The 19,999-nt window shown below is 45.0% G+C and overlaps 1 non-coding gene across 1 annotated transcript; it reads left to right on the forward strand.

Moving 5' to 3' along the window:
• Positions 1-16,610: 16,610 nt before the first annotated feature.
• LOC119518342 lies at positions 16,611-16,713 on the forward strand. The gene has a single exon (XR_005213732.1). It is a non-coding gene; the product is annotated as a U6 spliceosomal RNA (small nuclear RNA).
• Positions 16,714-19,999: the final 3,286 nt, after the last annotated feature.

Here is a 19,999-nt window from a genome sequence, read left to right on the forward strand (position 1 = left end):
AAAAGTGTTATTTATATAGTGCGTAAGAATGTCCACCAGAATGACCTCTCGACTCTATTTGGAATCTCTCAGCCACTGAAGCTTTATTTCGTTTTATTTTGTGTCCCCTTTTTGGTCAAGAAGATGTTCTCAATCCCACGATGCTGGGTCCAGATTCATCCCTGGGAGTCATATCCTGCGTTGCCAGGGAGATTTACACCCCTGGGAGTCAGGTCTCACGTAGTGGGGAGGGCAGCGAGTTCACCCGCCGAAGTGGCTTAGCTAGAGAGAGAGGCCACTGCCTTTTGAAAGCCCTTCCAGTCTGCCCACGGACCTAGACTAAAACTCCAAAGCATCTCGCCGTTTCTAGCATCCCTCAGATTGTAGCTATTGTTAAGGACCCTTCTCAGAAACCCATCCCAGTGGCTAACCCTACTGCTCTTGTCCCAAGCCCTCTCCCCCCACTCTACCCCCTCCCCAGGCACAGGTAAGTGCTTGGAGTGAAGGTGGGTACTGAGTTGGAAATGAGATGTTGAAATAATACAAAGATACAGCCAGGTAGGTGCACTTTAAAAATCCATCCCCTTCTCTTGGGCCACTTCTATCCTCTCCTCTCCACCATCTCTCACCTCCACAGCTGCAATAGCCTTCCTGGCGGTCTTTCAGCTTCCACATTAAAACAACACAACTTTTTATTATGGAAAATTTCAAAAATGTACACAAGTAGAGAGACTAGTATAATGAACCCAGGCTCGACAATTCCCAGCTCATGGCCAAGTTTCGCCCACTCTCCAACCATCTGGAGTGTGATTTTGATTGTTTGTTTGTTCTGTTTTGATGCCTCACCACCCTACCACACAGCCCGATGATTTATTTTATTTTGAAAAAATTCAATCTCAGAGACAGGGTAACCTGACTTTACCTTGGTCCTCTGGCAGATCTGTTATTTGTGGCATTAACTTTATTCCAAAGTTCTTTCAGCGATTTGCTTTTGAATCCCCAATTTAGATACTCAAAGCCAAGTTTAGAGAACTTAAAAAAAAAAAAAGCTTCTCTTTTGCAAATCTTGCCAATTAAAAGCCTTGGCTTTCAAGATTAGGATCGCTGCCATGAATTCCAAAAGCTGCTTAGGAACTCCCCAAAGCCAAGAATTTGGCTTTCCCTTTTCCAATTGGTTTGGGTCAAACCTCCCCCAAGAAAAGCATCCAGAACAGTACAAGCCTCAGACTCCACACGCGACTTAATGGGGAGAGGGGTTACAGGATTTTTATAAAAGAGAACAAACCCAGTGCTGCTCCATGTGCAAAAAATGTTATCCACTGCTATCTCTATTGCCGTTAACATAATAATTTTAGTGAACTTAAAACGGCTTTTCAGAATGTTCACAGGTTGCGATGTTTCCAACTTGTTTTTTCTGTATAACTTTAAGCTTTTCTCCCACTATCAAGTTTCCCAGGATCTGAACTCCCAAGTTCGGGGTGTTTGTGTTCTGTTTCAATATGTCAATATCACAGGCGTTTGTGCAGGAGAAGCCTCAGAACCAGTGTCCCCGATGTCACCTGGCAACCTGTATTCTAATGCCTGACCCTACTAATTTGCATATAATTTGCATAGACCCCCCCCCGGGAATCCAAAGCTCCTCCTCTCATTAGCCTTGTTTCATGGAGGTCATCCCCCGGGAATTTGCATTAATGTTGGTTGGTCACCTGTTTAAAAAGTCTGATTTTCTTTTTCAGGCAAATTCCCTGAAATCTCCCCATAGTCATCAAAATCAAAAGTCTAAAAAAAAAAAGTCTCCCAGTTTCAGAACTTGCCCAGACAGGATGATTTAGGCCCAAACATGATTTAGACAAACAAAAGCAGAAAGAGGGATGGTTAGTGGTTAGAACCACGTGCTGAGAATAGAATCGCTTGTGAATATCTCAGCTCTGCCAACAGCTTTCCAGGCGACCCAACATGACAAGGCAGGCTCAGTTTCCTGACGGGCAGTTTTCCTGATGATAAAATCAGAATGGACCGTGTCCTTACAGCCAGAAGCAAGAACTCTTGTTTTCCAAAAAGTGGCCCAAATCACCATGATTGGGTGGTCCTGGTTGTTGTTTTATAACTATTTCATAGAATAGTTTTTGGTTTACAGAAAAATTGCTGAGAGAATAAAGAGTTCCCGTTACACCACACCCATATCCCCCATTATTCACATCTCACATTAGTATTGTACATTTGTCACAGTTAATGAACCAATATTGATACATTATTATTAACTGAAGTTCATACTTTATTCAGATCTCCTTAATTTTTACCTAATGTCTTTTTTTCCATTCTAGGATCCCATCCAAATAACACAATTACATTTAGGTGTCATGTCTCTTTGGATTACTCTTAGCTTTGACAGTTTCTCAGACTTTCCTTTTTTGTTTTAATTGAGATATAATTTGCATGTCATAATAATCACCCTTTTAAAGTGTACCAATCTGTGGCATTTAGTACAGTCACAAAGTAGTGCAACCATCACCTCTATCTAATTCCAGAGCATTTTCATCACCTCTAAAAGAAATCCCCAACCCTCTAGCAGTCACTCTCCATTCCTCCCTCCCCCAGCCCCTGCCTTCTGTCACTGACAATTTGTCTCTTCTGGACATTTCATATAAATGAATCGTACACCAGCTTCTTTCACTCAGCATATTTTCAAGGTTCACTCACATTGCACCAGGGATCAGAACTTCATGCCTTATTTGTGGCTGAATGATATTCCATTGGATGGATGGATCACATTTTTTAAAAATGCAATTTTTTGAGATATAGTCACACACCACACATCTTGTCCCTCCTTTCATCGGCTGATGGATGGCACCACTTTGGGGCCATAATTACTTCCCTTGTTTTTGATGACCTTGACGATTTTGAGGAATATTGATCAGGTATTTTACAGACTGTTCCTCAATTGGGATTTGTCTGATGTTTTTCTCATAAGTGGACTGGGATTATGGATTTGGGGAGGAAGACTACAGGGGTAAAATGCCACTTTCACGTCGTATCGGGGGCACCTGCTGTCAACAGCAGCACTGCTGATGCCGACCTTGATCACCTGGCTGAGGTGGTGGCTGTCAGGTTTCTCACTGTAAAATGCCCTGCGTTGAATAGATGGTTGCATTGATTTCCTCTTCATTTTGGCTATGTGGTTACAAGTCTAACATTAATCGTTGCTGCATAGGTTTAGTCAAAGGAAGGCTAGTTTTAATTTATTTTGTTTTTATTCATACTTTTTAAAAAGACCTTTTATTTTTTCAGATAGAAGACATTTTATTACATTAAAATTATCCTGCGGAAGCAGTTTGCAGATTTTTAAAAATATTAATTTTGAGTGTTGGCCAGAATGCAGGGAAACAGATCTCTCATGGGCTGGGGGTACAGTGTGTGGCCGGGAGTGAAATCTGGCAATTCACACCCAAAGCCTGAAAATGTGCCATTCTGAAGCACCAATTCTACGTTCAGAAATTTATACAGAGGAAATAAATGTGTATGCACAGATTTGGTCCACCCCCCCACCCCAAATTCATTATAGTGTTATTTGTATGAGCCAAAAATTGAAAATAATCAAAATGCCCCAAAATAGGAAATTCATTTTAAAACTGGTTTCACAACCCCACAATGGAATGCCAAACAACCAGTTAAAAAATTGTAAAAGGATGTAAAGGCCTGAAAAGATAATCCTAGTAGTTTCCCATTGAGTGTATAGGAAAAGTCTAATTTTATAAGATGAATAGATATATAGGGATGTATACATATTCAAAAAATAATGAAAGGATAGATATAAAAGTATAAACATTTGTTTTTTGGGGGGATGGTGGGACAGTATTTGATTGACTATTTCATTCTATTTATCTATATTTTAAAAGCTTTCCTACAATTAACCTGCTTTGAATTTGTCATGAGAAAAAACTGTTAATTTTAAATATTACTTTTTTTATTGACTATTTTCAATGATGTGATTTCTATGTCTGCAGTCATCAAAGTGAACTTCAGAAAGGAACCTGACAAATAATCATATCCTTACACTAGGCAATTCCCAGACCTACCATTTATTATCTGTTTCCCCCCGGGGTCCCTGCACGGAAGAGACGGCTGCTCACATTGGGTGCTTCTGGAGGATGTGGTGCAAGGGGCTGTGCCAAACCCTGAGTTCGGAAAGGGTGAAGAGAAATAGTGGGTCCCAGAGCTCAGAGTGGGTCCTGGTACAGACCAATCTGCCGTGACCCCGCAGGCAGGGAGCTGGGGGAATAAATGCCCACCTCCCTTCCTGCCCTCCCTCCGCTCTCCATCCAGGGTTGCCCAGTGGCTGAGACTGCCGAAACCAGAGGGCACCACAGCCTGAGGTCATCCACCTGGGTCAGTCTGCGGGGCACAGAGCAGAGCGGAGAAGTTGGGGAGTGGATCTGGAGGTGGGGGGGGGGTGGAGGACAGCCAGCATACTGGCCATGTGATGTTGGATGACTTCTTTGACCTCTTTGAACCTCAATTCCTCATCTTTAAAATGGTAGCAAAAATTCCAACCCCATCAGGTCATTTTTAGGATCAAACGAGTTCACACATGCAAAGGACTTAGCATAAATACTAACAAATATGGAATTGTGGAGGAGGTGGGGACTTTCTATTAATATGTCATTAATTTTGAGGCAGCCTGGCTCTGGAACATTAACAAGTGCAAAGGGTGCTTTTCTCCTGATATTGGGCTCAGCATGAGACTTCCTTTTTGCCATGTGTAGGGGATATTCCCACTCTCCCGAGTTCTCCATTTGGGAAGGGTATACGGAGATACCCTTTCCGGTACCCTTGCGGGGTCATGGACTTGGTTCTGGCCAATGGACAATGACCAGAAGGGACATCTCACTTCCTGTCTGGGGCAGCAAAAGGGCCCTGCGAGATTCTCCAGTCTCCAGCTTCTCCTTTTCCAGCAGTGGAGGAGGCCTGTGGTGCCAGGGCCGAGTCACAAATGGAAGCCACTGGATCCCTGAGTCACCACGTGGATGACAGCAGCTGTGGAGGGTCACCTGGAGTCAGGGCAGCCTTTGCCTGAGCAAGAAGTAAACCTTTTGTTATGGTCTGTTTATTTTCTGCAGCAGGGCCCGGCCCATCCTGACCAGTACCATGTATCAAGGAATTTTTCCAGAAAATAACATGGACGGTTTGTTCAGAGGATGCAGGGACTGCCTCTCACATCTTCCACCTCACAACACTTCTCTGCCTCTGCTGTTCTGTTCTAACAAGCTGTCACTGCAGCTGCTGGGAAAGAATCCACATGGGCACCCAACTGTCAGCCGCATCCCCAGTAACAGATGGCCACTGAGCAGGAGCCATAAGACATTTTTTTTTCTCTTTTCTTTCTTCTCCTTCTTCTTTTCCTTCTTCTTTTCTAAATTAAAGAAGTTGTAGGCTTTCAAAAAAAAAAAAAAAAAAAGGAAGAAAGAAACATGCAGAAAGAGTAGAATCCCTATACACCCCCTGTGCTGGTACCCTGTAAAAGGCTGGGTTCTCATAATCCATCCCTGTGGGAGCAGAACTACTGTTGGGTGGGACCTTTTGATTAGGTTGTTTCCATGGATATGTGACCCAGTCACTGAAGGTGGGTCTTAATCCCCTTGCTGGAGTCCTCTATGAGAGGATAAAAGACAGAAGAAACTCAGAGAGCTCAGAGAAGCTAAGAGTGAAATGCCCAGAGACATTTTGGAGAAAGAGACCCATTTTTGATACCAGAACCCAGGAGAGAAGGACCAGCAGATATCGCCATGTGCCTTCCCACGTGACAGAGGAACCCCAGATGCCATAGCTTTTCCTTGGAGAAGGTATCTTCCTCTCGATGCCTTAATTTGGACATTTTCATGGCCTTAGAACTGTAAATTTGCAAACTAATAAATCCCCATTGAAAAAGCCAACCCATTCCTGGTATATTGCATTCCAGCAGCTTTAGCAAACTGAACATCCCCCTACCCACACAAGGTTTTCCCTATTATTAAAACTTTTCATTATGGTAGTACTCTGGTTATAATTGATGATACAGCGTTATTATAATTTACAAGTAACTATAGTCCATAGTCTGCATTAGGGTTCACTGTTGGTGTTGTACAGTTCTATTGTTTTTTATTTTTATTTTTATTCTGGTAACATATATGTCATCTAAAATTTCCTCCTTTTAACCATTTTTAAACATACAATTCAGTGGTGTTCATTACACTTACGATTTTGTGCTCCCATCACCACCATCCATTACCAAAACCTTTCCATCACCTCAAACAGAAGCTCTGTACCAGTGAAGCCCATACTCCCTATTCCCAACCCTACCCTGGCCCCTAGTAACCTGTATTCTAGTTTCTGACTCTATGAATTTGTTTATTCTAATTGTTTCATAAAAGCAAGGCCGTGAAATATTTGTCCTTTCATGTCTGGCTTATTTTACTCAACATGATGTCTTCAAGCTGCATCCATGTTGTAGCATGATGCTACTACTTTTCTAAGAAGGAAGGAAAGTGTCTTTGTGAAGTGGTTCTGATCTGCCAGGCTGCAGTGAACGCACACGTGTTTCAGCAGAGCTGGAGGATGCTGCATATTTACTCCTGTGTGCATCTGCTACTTGTGGTGGGCAGCCTCCGGGATGGCCCCCAAAGTCTGTACCCTGTGGTGTTCATGCCCTTATATTCTCTCTTCCCTTAGGTGTGGGCTGGATGCACTGACTTCCGTCTAACGAATAGAATGTGGCAGAAATGACGGACTGTCACTTCCAAGAGTAGGTCATAAAAAGGGTGTGGCTTCTATCTTGGATTCCTTCTTTTGCTCTCTGGTTCTGAGAGAAGCTGCCAGTGTGTGAGCTGCCCTGTGGGAAGTCAACTCACAGAACAATCCCCAACACTGTTTCCTTTCCCAAAGGGGGTTACAATGGGATCCCCTTGGTAATCCGCCCTCTTTCCTCACCCCATCCTCCCCCACAGTCCCAGGCAACCTCTGATTTGCTTTTCTCTGACTATAGATTAATTTTTCTCTAACTTTACCTAAATGGAGTGAACCACAAAGCATTTCCTCTTGTGTATTTAGCTTCTTTTACTCAGCATGACTACTTGGAGATCCATCCAATATCGTGTATCAACAGCTCATTCCTTTTTCTTTCCAAGCAGTATTCCATTGTATGGGTGTACCACAGTTTATCTATTCACTGGTGATGGACATTTGGGTCGTTTCCAGCTTGGGGCTATTTATCATAGCTGGAAGGAACATTCACAGACAAGCGTGGACACAGGCTTTCTTTTCTCTTTGGTAAATACTTAGGACTGGAAAGGCTGGATCCTTTTAAGAAACTGCCACATTATTTTCCAAAGTGGCCGTACCAATTTATATTCCCACTAGCACACTACAGCAGGTTTAACAAGACTGACGCACATCCCCCCAAAGCCAGAGGCTGCCAATCACTGTGACAATCCAATACTCCCTCTCCAGTCCCAAATGCCCCCCTCCCCGGGGGGGGAGATGCTGCCCCAATTGACAGCTACCCAATCAGAGGATCTTTTTTTCTAGCGGTAGGTAGGGACAAAACCCCTATTAGGAACTATGGAAGAAAGATTATGAACCCATGTTTCTGAACTGAAATCATGGTTACCTGAAGTACAGGGCTTTGGAAAAAGCGAGATGTAGCTGCTAGTTGCATGCCTTGCATTTTGCAGTTCTTCGTTTTCCAAAATGACCAAAATGCTCTTTATTTAAAGGACCGAGTTTGGTTTACACACGTGGTTAGGGACCTCAGTCAGATGACCCATTTGCTTTCTATTCTTAACTTTCTCCCTGGCCCTGGAGCCTCCTGGAGCCTCCCTGGGGTGAAAATAAGTAGTGGATAATCCTGAGCTGAAAGGTGGTACTTAAGCCAAAAGTACACCTGCACTCAGCTAATTTGCACTAATCACCTGCACCAGCCATGGGTGAGCCAGAGGGAGGAACCTCATTATGATGCAACCGCAACCAGACATTGCAGGACGCCAGGCACTCTCCAATACTATTTTGATTTCTGCATTTTCTTCCGCAGCCCCCTACTGCAGTGGTTCTCAAATGTGAGCAAGCATTGAACCCCTGGAGGGCTTATTAAATCTCTGGCCACATCCCCAGAGATTCTGATTCTGTGAATGTGGAGAAGTGCCTGAGAATTAATGTCCAACAAGCTTCCAGGTGCGGCTGCTGTTGCTAGTCCAGAGGCCGCATTCCCAGCCCACTGCCCTATGGCGAACTTATATTTGCCCATTCAAAGTCCTGTATGTCCAGCTAGAAGCTATAGCAGTGATCCTCAACCTGGGTGAATCTACTGTACCCCTACCCCACCCTGGGAAACTTGGTGATGTCTCAAGACATTTTTGGTTGTCATCACTGGGACGGATACAACTGGAATCCAGTGGGTGGAAGCCAGGGATGCTAAATAGTCTACAATGCACAAGCCAGCCCCCCATGACCAATAATTTTTTGCCCTTCAAGCCCATAGTGCTGCGGTTGAGAAACCCTGAGCTTTAGGGAAATACTTAAATAAATCAGAGGGCTCTTCTTGCAAGGAACAAAGGTTATGTGGCTGTAAGGAATGCTCCCTGGGGTGTTTTAAAAACTTGGGGACATGCTTGCAATATGAGCTGGGGGACAGAGAATAAGAGTATATTCAGCACATCACCCTTGTTACTTCATATTCTTCATGCTTTATCATCTCCAGTTATCTTGTTTATTTATATATTTACTTATCTATTGTGTGGGTCCTTCCAGTAGGACGTAAGCTCGGGGAGGTCAGGGTGTTTTCCTTGTGCATCTTTGTACCTGTAGTAGAGACTACTATGCTGAAGGGAGCACTAAATAGTTGGTGGACAAACCAATGTTGTGCTGGTGCAAAGAAAAGCTCTGATTTGTAGCATCTGCCAATTTCCGTGGTGTAAATCCTCCCGCCCTGGCTGATTTCAGATGAAGGCCTCATGACATCACTGAAGGAGTTGGACAGAGATGTGCACCATCAGCACTCACAGGCTCTCATGGAAGCCAACTCTAGCACACCATGGGAAATAACTCTGTTAAATTGTAAAACTGGAAGGAAAATGCTAATGGTGGTGCAGAAGATCATGCAGATATTAGAAATCATTAAACTCTAGCTTAAAAAGAAATGAAGTGGAAGGTTTGGCTCCTTAGCTAGTTTACATCCTCCAGGGTAGAGTAGCATGACTTGGCCGTCAATGATGCAGATCCCAATTTCTGATCTCAGTCCAAATTCCAAATGCCTGGCTGACTCAGTGGATACGATCTTGTGTTGATTGTGGTGGGGTGGGGGAGTGATGCACGCAGACACATGGGGCGGGACTGCTGTGAGGGTGTTCAGGTTGTAAAGCATGAAGGTGTCACATTGAGAGGGTCCCCATTTGCACCATACACACATGCGGACTTGTTTGAAAGCACACAGGTGGACGTGGCGATTCTGGGCCTCACAGCCATGGGGTGTGCAGCCTGCACACAATCTGCAGAGCACCCCCAGGCATTTGCCTACACACACACCTGGCACCGCCTGTTTCCCAGGGGCCCAATCTAGCCCTTCTTCACCCTACCGCTAAACCTGACACGGCTGCTTCACCGGGAAGAGAGGGCAGCGGGGCGTATCCATTGCTGGAGACAAGTCCTGATGCCTGGGTGAGAGTGGGTGAAAGTGAGGGCACTTTTGAGCCCCCCAGCCAGGCCTGCAGTCTATCTGACTGCTGGAATGTACTAACATAAAACAGTTTTGTCAAAACACAAAACATTTGCAATACTCAAAGAGAATTGAGAATGCGTGTTCACATAAAAACTTGCATGCAAATGTTTATAGCAATTATTCACAACAGCCTAAAAGTGGAAACAACCCAAGGGTCCATGAATGGATGCGTGGATAAACAAAATGTGGTCCATCCACACAGTGGAAGATTGTCCACCCATAAAAAGGAACGAAGTTCTGATACATGCAGTGACAAGGATGAACCTTGAAGATATTAAGCTCAGTGAAAGAAGCCAGCCCCAAAGGCCACATATTGTAGATGTTTATATGAAATATCCAGAATGGGGAAATCTATAGAGACAGAAGGATTAGTGGTTGCTGAGGGCTTGGAGGAGGGAAAATGTATGGAGAGAGATGGCTAATGGCTATGGGGTTTCCTTTTGGGGGGATGAAAATGTTCCAGAATTAGATGGGGGTGATGGCTGACAACATTACGAATATACTAAAAACTGCTGACTTGTACACTTAAAAGCAGTGACTCTTAGTAAAGGAACTCATTTGAGGAAGGTGTACGTTTTCTCAGTTTTTGTACAGGCTGGAAAGGCATGGGCTGGTGGTGGTCTCTATGATCTGGTTCTGGAGTCCATCCTGGTGACATCTTGTGTGGCAGACCCTGCATGCCCACCCGCACCTCTTTGGCTTGGATGGTGCCCGTGGACATCGGTCCATCAGCTCCTGTGACCCTTTGGCTGAGGACTGGCTCTGGCTGCAGCAACATGCTCAACCTACTCGTGGGGTGGCTGGAAGTGCTGGGGGGTGACTGTCATCCTCTCACCCTGCCTGCCCCAGCCAGTGACCCACCAGAGTTGGTGGGCAAATACCCCAGCCCCGTTATTCCTCAGATGGGGTAACCGAGGCGTGTTCTACACCCTCCAAAGGTCCCCAGTGGGATTGTGCCCCGGCTACCCACAGCGGTGGTTGCCTGCTGAGGTGTCCTTCCCCGCCTCACTTCCCCGTCCCCTACCAGTGCGTCCCGGGGCGTCTCCCAGATTAACTGCGTGGACTCATGGCCTCGTCGCACGTCTGTCCTGCTTCCGGGGAGCCCAACTAAGGAGCTCTGAAAGGCGCCCACTTCAACGCGTAACTGTTCTGTTCTTCGTATTTTTCAAAATTACTTTTTCATAGTAGACAAGCAGTGCTGTCCTTATCAGAAAATAAACACTTTCTTGGAAATCTAGAGTCTGAATGAGACTGCTCGTGTCTGGTAGGACATCCTTGCTGAAGGGGAGGTGGACGATCTTTTGAAGCTCCTGCTTTGTACCACACTTTCCAGGCACTGGAGATGTCGAGATGAACGTGGTCTCTGCCCTCGTGGAACTTCCATTCTCGTCGGGGCAGGGGGAGAGGATAACAAGTAAGAGATAGAAAAATGCCCCATGCATCTGAGACTGCTGGACCGCCATGAAGTAAAACTAGGGTAAAGTGATAGGAAGTGACGGGGCTGGGGGGCTGCCCTGTGGAAGGGGCATCTGAACTGAGCCCTGAAGGACAAGAAGCCCTATTAAAACTGCAACAAGATGCAGTCCCTGTATCAGCTAGTTAGAGATGCAGATGCTCAGGCCCCATCCCAAACCTACTGAATCAGAATCTGCGCTTTTAATCAACCCCCCCCTACCAGGTGATTCCTGGGCACATTAAAGTGTGAGAATCACTGAGGGCGGACTGCAGGGGAAGCTCTGCATCACAGCTCTTTTAGGGTGCAGGGCATGCTCAGACGATGTGGCTTTATTTGCAGACAGCTTGCCCTAGGGGAAGCTGGTGCTCTTGTGATAGCTATATTGCCAAAGGGATCCTTGATTTTTGTTTTCACGACCACTTTTGTGCATGCGTGCATGTATGTGTGTAGACTAAACACAAAAATAAAAAAATTTTTTACATGGTAATGTATCTACCATTTTAACCATTATTGAGTGTGCAATTCAGTGGCATTAATTACATTCACAATATTGTGCAACCATCACCACCATCAACAAAACTTTCATCACCCCAAACAGAATCTGTTCCAATTAAGTAATAAATATATTCTCCCCCTCTCCCTGGCTCCTATAAATCTCTGATATACTTTCTGACTCTATGAATTTGCTTATTCCAGACATTTCATACAAATGGAACCATACGATATTTTTCCTTTTGTGTCTGGCTTATTTCACCCAGCATAAAGTTTTCAAGGTTCATCCACATTGTCACATGTATCAGCACTTTATTCCTTTTCATGAAAATAATATTCCATTGTATGGCTAGACCACATTTTGCTTCTCCACTCATCTGATGATAGACACATGGGTTGTTTCTACCGTCTATCTATTAAGAATTATGCTGCTGTGAACATCATGTGTAAGTGTAACTGAGAAGTTAGGATTTATGGGCTGATTATGATTACTGAATCATTATATAGATATTCCTTTTGACTTTCTAGTGTATTTGAGTAGACAGAGGGAAATACCTGAAACCTGATCTGTAATCCAGCTGCCTTGATCTCTGATAATGATTGTATAGCTTTTACCTTGTGTCCTTGTGATTGTAAAAACCTTGTGACCACCCTTCACTTGTACCCATTTATCCAGTTTTTCAACTTCAAAGTCTTATGACCACTAAAGACAGCCCCTAATGTTTATTAATTAAGGGTCAGCCCAGAACTAACCTGCCCCAATCCAAAGTTATCTTGATAACCGAAGCTGGATCTAACCAAAATGGGCCTGCCTGACATGCACAGCTTAGACTTTAACCTACAAGTCACCTATACCTCATTATAATACTAAAAAATCATGCCCAGCATCATATTAAGGCCGCCATTTTCTTACAAACATCCTGTGACTAAGCGTGTAATCAATCTGCACATGCTCAAAAATTAAATCACCTCTAATTACATCATCTGGGGCCATTGTGTCTATTATCCTAAATCCTGCCAGTCTTCTGATGCTATAAAACTATCAGAATTATTGTAGTTTGGGGAGACGGATTTTGGCGACAGGCCAGCTGTTTTCCTTCTTCGCGCCTAGCAATAAAACTCTCTCTCTTTGAAACCCCGGTGTCTCAGAAATTGGTCATTTGAGTGCATCGGGCAAAGAATCTACCACCTTGGTCCGGTAACACAGGTGTTTTTTGAGTCCCTGGTTTCAATTCTTTGGGGCATATACCCAGGAGAGGAATTGCTGAGTCATATGGTGATTCTACATTGAACTTTCTGAGAAATTACCAAACTGTGTTCCCCACAGTGGTTGCACCATTTTACATTGCCACCAACCTGCGAATGTAGGTTAGTGCCACTTTTAAAATGCAGAATTTTCAGGAAAATTGGGGAATCGTTTTGTTGTCAGAACCAGGAAACTTGCGAGACAGGGTCTATTACCAAGAGCCCTTCTGGAAGTCCAGGGCACCAGAGTGCTGAAGTAAACTTCCAACCCAGGCTGTGGGCTGCCACCCAGAGTGGCTTCGAGCCCGGGAAGGCTACAGGCAGGCTTTCTGCAAATGCATTTCATTGCCTGTGATTCACCCCTCAGCTAGCAGTCAGCAGAGAGATCACATTCTTATCCTGCCTGATGTCTGATAATCGTGCAGCCACAGCTCTAAGCTGAGAAACAGCCTTAGAAGGAATGCCTGTTGGAATGGAGAAAAGTTGCATAAACACAGGGGGTAAAAGCAAAGCAAAAGCAAACATAAACAACAACCTCCAGTTTCCTCCAAACCACCGAATATTATGTTTATTTGGTGTTACAAATCACCACTAACTTTACATACCGCACCAGTATGCCCGCAGTCGCTTATAGAAACTAGAAGTTAATTTTTCAGTTCTTCTTAACAAAAGTCTAGAAGTAGGCAGGCCAGGCACCTCCACAAAGTCGTCAGCGACTTCCTCCTTTCTGCTCTGTCATCCTTGGCACATGGCTTCCTTCCTTAGGGTCATCTTGGGTCAAACATGGCTGCTGCGGCCCCAGCTGCATTCCAGGGGGCAGGAAGGAGGAAGTGGCAAGAGCAAGAGGACAAGGTGCATCAGTTCTCTTTAAATAGCTTTCCTGGAAGCCCCACCCAATGGCTTCTCCCCTGAGTATTTCATCACCCTCCCCTAGCTGCAAGGGAGGCTGGGAAATGTAGTTCTCAAGTTGGGCATTGCCCACTTAAATAAACTTCAAGTTCTGATAGCAAAGAATAGTTGTGGAATGGATGTTGGGAAGGTAGCTAGCTGATTTATTATTATCCCATTCGATGCTCAGTTCTGAGAGAAACTTGGGAAAATCTGCCACTTCCCCTATGAGGTCTGAGATTCTTTGACACTTCTGAGACATTTTTTTGTCTCATAGATAACAGACTAGAAGTATTTCTCTTCTTTCTTTCTTTCTTTTTTTTTTTTTTTTTATTATTAAGGCAGGTAGAGTTAATTGCTCATGATAACAAGGAGGTGGGGCAGAACATATAGTTCCAACCTCTGTTTAAAAAAAATCTGTTTTTAAATTTTACTTTGCTTGTTATATGTGTTTCTGTATGAAACAGGAGTTTAGGAAGAAACATGTCACTTTAGTTTATCAAATGGGGTAAAAGAGTCATGATTGCATTGAAGCAGGAGCTTGCTATTTCTGCCCTATGGAAGGTATTAAAAGGAGCCAAACACATCTCTCACCTGCTCCCCCCAACCCAAGCTTGCCAGAGCAGCCATCCAGTGGTCCCCATAGAGGATGACTGTTGAATGTGAGCTGCAAAACTTCTGGGTCCACTTTCACCTACAGGGGAGCCACTTTATCCCTGGAGCCAAGGAGTGAGTGAGCAATGAAGATTCCCACCTTCAGCAGGGAGCTGAAGAAACATGGGCGGAATCCAGATGTGCTGGTCTTAGAATACATCCCCAATTCTTCGATGCTCCTCGCTTCAAAAGAGGGAGCCTTGTGGCCCTCCCCTTGCATGTGGTGGGATTAGTGATTCGCTGCTAAGAAGTAAGATATGGCAGAAGTGATGCTGTAGGACCTCTGAGTCTAGGTCATAAAAAGCATAGCTTTTGCCTGGTGCTCTCTCTTAGCCCGATCACTCGGGGGGAATCCAGGTGCCATGTCATGAGGATGCTCAAGCAGCTTGAGGAGACACTCATGTGGGGAGGGGCTGAGGCCTCTCACCACCAGCCAGCAGCCACGCGCCGGCCTTGTGAGGATGCCATCTTGGAACCGCGTCCTCTACCCCAGGCAAGCCTCCAGATGACTGCACTCGTGGCCAGTATCTCGACTGCAACTTCATCAGAGGCTCCGAGCCAGAACCACCCAGGTCTGCTGCTCCTGAATTCTTGTGGCCTATTGTAGTTTTAGATTGCTACATTTTGGGTTATTTGTTACACAGCAGTGCATGACAAATACACTGGATATTGCTAAGTATTATCTGAAAGGAGATACATTGAGAGAGCTATTCCTTGTCTGGTTTCTGCTTCTGGGTTTCCCAAAGCTCCTCATTGTGATTAAAATAATCAAGAGGATAGTCCAGGCTAGAAAGAAAATTCACACTTGATTCCAGCAGATATGGAAATAAGTCTTAGTAAGCCCATAATGTGATTGTCAAGTATTGCACTTAACAAACCTGAGTCTTTTAAAAATTCATAGCACAGTTCCCCACTCCTGGAGATTATACCCCACAGTTTGGATTGGGGCCCAGGAACCTGTATTTCTAAAAAGCGCCATGTAACCCGGAGGAGCAGCACTTCTCATATTTGGGAACCACTTCTGGGGTTATGGAGCCCATGCCCTGCCTTTGGGAGCAAAAGCATCCACTCAGCTTCAGACTAGCTAGGCCTCTTCTGACTCGCTGAAAAATCACTGTCAACTAGGAATATGAGACTTCTCAGTGATAATGATTGGATTTGTTCCTCTCCAAGAGACCCTTTCACAAAGTCATCCTTTCCCTGCTGGCCTGACTCAGCAAGGGTTGGGGATTCTGGAGACAAGGTGCCTGAGTTTCAATCCTGGTTCTCCTGCTTACAAGCTATGGATTTACTTGGATTACTTAACAGCTCTTAGGCTACCATCTCCTCACCTGTAAAAGGGGACAGTTAGGGTAACTGTGTCATGGGGTTGGCTGTGAAGAAGAAGTGGGGTAATGGGATAATGGGGTCTCAACCTTGGCACTGTTGACATTTCCGGCTGGATGATACTTTGTTGTAGGGGGGACATCCTGTGCCTTGTACCATGTTTCGCAGCATCCCTGGATTTTACCCACTAGGGGCCAGGAGCACCCTCTCCCCAACTAAAAATGTCTTCAGACATTCCCAAATGTCCCCTGGGGACAAAATCTCCCCCTTTTGGGAACCACTGGGTCTAGAGCACTTAGCTCTGTGCATGGTGCTCAGGTGTATTAAATAAAAGATCATTTTTCTCTCCAGATTGCAACCATGCTAGATTTCAATACTGTTTTCCTAGGTGTTCTTCATTTTACTTTTTTTAAAAAATGAAATACTCAGTATTTTGTAGTAATTCCAACAGTGGAACCAGTGAATACGGAAAAATAAATGTGTTTTCACCAAGTGATTCCACTTTATGGGAACTTATCAAAAGGAAGTAATTGTACAAGCGTGCAAAGATGAAAGGACATGTTGTTTGTATGTTAAAAAATAATCGGAATGTCCATCGTGTGGCTGTTTATAAGAAGGAATGAAGTAGCTATATTGTTGACATGGAAAGATGTCCAAGATATATTATAAAATGGAAAATAAAAGGTAGATTTCACACAAGCTGCGTAATATGTTATCTTTTTTTAATACAATTTTATTGAGATATAGTCACACACCATACAAACCACCTGAAGTATACAATCAATGAATATGTCATCTTCTATGTTAAAAAACTGTTTATGGTGCTCACTTTGCCAGTGCATATACTACAATTGGAATCATACAGAGAAGATTAGCATGGCCCCTGTGCAAGGATCACATGCAAATTCTTTTTTTTTAATATTCATTTTATTGAGATACAGTCACGTACCACGCAGTCATACAAAACAAATCGTACATTCAGTTGTTCACAGTACCATTGCATAGTTGTACATTCATCACCAAAATCAATCCCTGACACCTTCATTACCACACACACAAAAATAACAAGAATAATAATTAAAGTGAAAAAGAGCAATTAAAGTAAAAAAGAACCCTGGGTGCTTTTGTTTGTTTGTTTGTTTTTTTCCTTCCCCCATTTTTCTACTCATCCATCCATAAACTAGACAAAAGGGAGTGTGGCCCTTATGGCTTTCCCAATCCCACCGTCACCCCTCATAAGCTACATTTTTATACAATTGTCTTTGAGATTCATGGGTTCTGGGTTGTAGTTTGATAGTTTCAGGTATCCACCACCAGCTACCCCAATTCATTAGAACCTAAAAAGGGTTGTCTATACTGTGCGTAAGAGTGCCCACCAGAGTGACCTCTCGGCTCCTTTTGGAATCTCTCTACCACTGAAGCTTATTTCATTTCCTTTCATTTCCCTCTTTTGGTCAAGAAGATGTTCTCCATCCCACGATGCCAGGTCTACATTCCTCCCCGGCAGTCATATTCCACGTTGCCAGGGAGATTCACTCCCCCGGGTGTCAGATCCCACATAGGGGGGAGGGCAGTGATTTCACCGTTCAAGTTGGCTTAGCCAGAGAGAGAGGGCCACATCTGAGCAACAAAGAGGCATTCGGGAGGAGGCTCTTAGGCACAATTATAGGGAGGCCTGGCCTCTCCTTTGACATGCAAATTCTTGAAGCATCCTCTATTTTTCTATATAACTGCTTGTTGAGCTGTACTTTGAAAGTTAACACCTCTCTCTATATACATATTTTACAATAATGGAAATAATGGAAATTGTGGAACTGTAACCCATAATATTCTTCGAAATTTGCTAACTACTTGTTAGACCACACTTTGAAAGTTATCATTGTTATGAATATATGTTCAAGTTCACAATAAAAATGCATAAAAAAGTGTTTATATACATATTTAAAAGTCAGGAAGGATATTAAAAAAAATACACGAATGCACATTTTCTTGAGCCATTAAGTTATAGTTACTTTAAATGGATGGGAAGCATGCAGACGTTTGCGAGAGGGCTCCCATTCATTGTGGCTTGTGCAGGCCTCCCAATTCCATGGTTAGAGGTTAATCTGAGGAGTGCATTTTTGGGGTCCTTGAGTGCTAATCTTTATTGAGTTATTCTGTGTACCAGGTATGGTACACAGACTTTTTATGGTTATTCTCATTTAATCCTGACAGCACACCCTGTGAGCTTTTGTCATCATTTCCATTTATGAGGCTCAGAGAGTCCTAGTAAGTTGCCCAAGGTCAGTGTCTGTACAGTTATTTACAAGCTGTACTGATGTCTCACCACAAAAAACACAGAAAAATGTGCTTCAAGTCAAAGCAGATCATTCCTGGTTCTTTAAACCTTTCCCACTCCTGTGCCTTCCCAGAACCTTGTCTGCGTTTTCATGGCCTAGCTAAATGCACCCCCCCCCCCCCGGAAGTCTTCCTGGACTCTTACCCCTGGGAACTGCCCTTTTATTCCTGTCACAAATCTGACTTTATGCCTGAATGGCCTCCGACACATGCTGCTTTTCAGAGGCAGCTTATGAGCCTCACTCCACAGATATTGCAGGCTAAGTTCTGATGAGCGATAATAATGTTGCTTAGGTTTTATTAAGTGAGGTTTAAGATTTAAAAAAAACCATCTGCCACTGTCCTGGTCTCCAAAGTCATCTCCTGCTTGTGTGTGAGACATTCATTTAAGTTCTCGGCAGGCCCCAGAAAAATCCAACCTGTCACAGAAAACACAGTAAAGTGCACAGAAATATTATTTTTGCTGTAAAAATGGACGATTTTTAGATTTTTTTTTCTATTTTAACTGTCATAGAAAACATTTTTTGCTTATTACAGAATCAGTAAATTGTGTTTTTGTAGGACCTGTACCAAAACTAATTGGTCTGTTTGCCGCTCCCCTCCAAAAGAATCTGGGGTTCCCCTAATAACCCCTATTCCTTGTGTTTCCGTCCCATTTCCTTTTGCTTCATAGGTTCTTTTTGGCCTCCAAACTCCTTCCCAAATCCTACTTATCTTTTAGGATTCAACCAGGCTCAAGAGTGGCAAGATCCCTGCCCTCTTACAATTTACTTTTTATTGAGAAGAGACTCATAATAAACAAGCCAACACGCCAATATGCACATTATTTTAGGTAGTGACACATGCTATGAAAAAAAACAAACAAGGTGATAGCAGAGGGAGCGTGGAGGGTGCTACTGATAAGGCCTCTGAGCGCCAAAAGGAGTGCAACGAAAAGAAGAAAGAGCGTCCAGAAGGAGGGACCGGCCAGCGCAAAGGCCCTGAGGCAGACCAGAGCTTGGGGCTCTGCAGACAGAGGGAAAGCCAGTGTGGCTGGGCGGCCCGCCCGGTAAGCAGAGGGTGGCGTGAAATGAAAACAGAGGCTGCCGGGCCAGATTCTGCAGTGACTTGTGGGCCACGTTGAAGAGAGCAGACTTCATTCCAAAGGCGAAGGGAGGCTGTTTGGCTTTTAAAGCCCAATCGCTCCGTACAAGCGCACTCTGGCAGCTGGTGGGAGAAGTGCCCTGGCCAGCCTTCTCCAAGGCCCCAAGCTGGCTGATGGCCCGACTCTCCCGGCACCCCACGGCTAAGCCCAGAAGGCCGCCGTGGTCTCTGTGCGGTCATCGCCCATTGACGTGGCTGCTTCCTCTGCACAGGCCCAGCCGGGGAGGGAAACCGGGGCCCAGGGATTCGGGGCGCGCAGCCCCGCGCCCGGAACCCAGAGTGCGCAGCGTCTGCGCGGGGGCGGATTAACGAGAGGCCAGCGCAGGACGTCGCCCGTGGCAACCCGGCCTCCCACGCGAGCGGCCCGAGGAGACAAGAGGCCGGCGCGCGACGCGGGCAGCCGCACGTGGCCCAGGAGTGTGCCTTTGGGGACAGGTTCGGGGGCCGCCGCACTCGCGAAGGCACAAACGCGGCCCGGGCATCCGGCGCCTCCTCCTCCCGCTGCGGTTGATGCTTGGCTCGGCTTTACCGGACCCGCGAGACGGCTGCTGGGGTCTGGTTCCGAGAAAGGCGAGGGAGAGCCCGGGGTCCCCCCCCCCCCACCTCCCCGCGTGGCCGCGGGCCCCGCGCACCAGGCCCTCCCCGAGCCTCGATGTGCTCATCTGGGAACTGGGACTGAAATAAACCTCTGGGGAAGCCCTTTATTTGCTTTCTGCACTTCCTCCCTCCCTTTG

Source organism: Choloepus didactylus, chromosome 21 (genome assembly GCF_015220235.1).
Source record: "Choloepus didactylus isolate mChoDid1 chromosome 21, mChoDid1.pri, whole genome shotgun sequence".
NCBI lineage: Eukaryota > Metazoa > Chordata > Mammalia > Pilosa > Megalonychidae > Choloepus > Choloepus didactylus.